Raw genomic sequence first — 2,521 nt, forward strand, 5'->3', positions numbered from 1 at the left:
GGCCAGGCCACGCCCACCCGGAAGGGGTCCGGCCACGCTCCACCCACCCCGGAAAGGGACCCTGTCACGCCCCGCCCACCCCGGAAGAGTGGTCGGGAAGAGGCGGTCCCGCCTCCCTCGGGCGGTCCCACTTCAGCCGCTGCGCAGGGGGAGGGGAAGGGCTCAAGGCGAGGGAGGGCAGCGGCGGGGGTTGGGAGGCGCCCCAGCCCGAGGCCGCGTGCAGAGTCGCCCCGCCTTTCCTCCTCAGCGCAGGTCGTGCGGGGCCCTGAGCTGACCCGGTACGAACCCAGGCTCGGGCCCACGCGCGGCTGGATCTGGTTCACCGGGCGGCCACCCGCCGCCGGTCCTCGCCTGCTCGCGGAGCACGTTTGCGCCCCAACACAGCACACACAAGGCACGTCTGTCTGCACCCCAGCACAGCACATACACACAAAGCGCTCTGCACCCCAACACAGCACGCTCTGTCTCTCTCTCTAGATGAAAAGACTGAACTTAGGACATCACCCCGTTCATCAAGGACGTGTAGTAGGAAATGCCTGCTTGGGATTCATTTGAAGGTTAGAAGTTCTGTCGTATCTCTGAGAGCAAAAATACTCTGAATTTGGTTTCAGTGGGACTTTTTAAAGGCGGATTCTTTTGAAGTTACTTTCAAATTATCTAGACAAACGTCTTTTTCTTTCATATCTTGCAAAACAGTGTCTCAAAAAAAAGGAGGGGGAGAAATCCCCTTTGCTTTTGCAGTACTCAGCACAGAAGTTCCTCAGTTTTTGTTTTTTGGTTTTTTTTTTTTTTGGTTTGTTTTGGTCGCTTTATAGAAAGGCAAGTGCTTAAGTAGGGACAAACAAGTATATGTTCCTAGAACACTTAAAAACAAAAAACAAAAACAAAACCCCTTTTCCCAAGATCGCTGGAGTCCAGCTCTGCAATTCTATTTGAAACTAAACGGTAGTCTAATGTAAACTGTGTTCCAACGCATGACGCTGAAATGCTAGAGCCTGTCCTTTAGAATTAGGAGACCACCATCCACATCAATGCTACGCTGTACCCCTACGACTCAAAAGTTCTGCGGCGGCATTACCCCTTCCCCACTGTCTGCATGCTTCTCTTAATGTTCTTTTGTAACTATCTCTTCTTTCTAGTACAATATGTATTTCTCTGCCTGAGTATTTTAGATTGTAAATTCTTAAGTTAACTCTCTCATTGTACCCACCACCAAATTCAGAAAAGGGTTGCTTAATTAATCTCGGTCGAAATCTACCTGTTGTGAAGGTGGGAGATTTGAGCGGTAAAACATCTGGTAGAGAAGGCTCTGATCCAGATACTAGATGTGCCAGGAAAATAAGATGAACAAAAGGCTTGACTGCAAACTGTGAGAACATGTGGAATTCAAGGAAAAAGCTAGAAGTTTAAAAGCAGATTTAGTAACATTGAGGACCAAATCCTGCACAGGAATCTGGATAGCTGGCATGTTTTAATTGGCTGTAGGAAATGATGATTTTTCTCTTTTCTTGTTTGGTGGGAAGGGGGTGGGGAGGTAATTAGCTTTGTTTATTTTTAATGGAGGCACTAGGGGATTGAACCAAGAACCTAGTACATGCTGAGTATGCACTCTACCACTGAGCTATACCCTCCCCGCCTAGGAAATGATTATTTTTAAACAGTGGTATCTTCTGTCCTGCAAAAACTGGTCCTGTAAGGTGCTCAGCCCTTAGCTGGCAGCTAATGCTACCTTTTCTTAAGTCTTCTGAGAATCCTCAAACAGTGATAAACATACCCATTATTTAATGATGCATATTTATTGAAGCACAGAGAGAGAGAGAGAGAAAGGTATTCCTCTTAATTTGAAGTGACACCTCTCAGTCCAGGTCAGAAAAGGAAGTGTGCTGAAATTAATGATTCTGAAATACCATGAATACCATTTCTTAGTCTTTAATGGCAACAACAAAGAGTAGTTCTCTGCATTACATTTCCTTTCAAGGCAAATTTTTGTAAATCAAGAGTAGAGTAGATAAGGTAGCATACTGTTTAGGGCATTTAAGTTTGAGATGAATGTGTTAGGGTTTATATTTTAAGCACCTCAAAGCATAAAGAACTGAATGTTCATCTCCTTTACGCCCATGCGTCTGAGGCAGTTAAACCAGAAATGTTAACTTTAGAAAAAATATTTAGTATCTATTTTTGCAACACACTCCAAAGAACAAAATTGGAACAACCAAGATTCTTCAGTGTATCTTCAAAATTCAACACTTTTCCTTAGTGGCATATTTAAAATCTGTGATCAGTCAATTATGTTTTGGCTATTGGTTTTCTAACCTTGTCCAGAAAACTGTGAAGTCATTGGTATACATTTTAAGAATTCTGTAAAGCTAACTCAGTATTTTCTGACTTTTAAGTCCAAGGGAAAAATTAAATGTCTGATAGAATGTAAGCTCCTTATTCACTACAGCATCCCTAGTGCATAGAACAGTAGCTACCACATGGTAGGTACTCATTAAATATTTCTCATTGAATGAGTAAGAAG

This window comes from Vicugna pacos, chromosome 14 (genome assembly GCF_048564905.1).
Source record: "Vicugna pacos chromosome 14, VicPac4, whole genome shotgun sequence".
NCBI lineage: Eukaryota > Metazoa > Chordata > Mammalia > Artiodactyla > Camelidae > Vicugna > Vicugna pacos.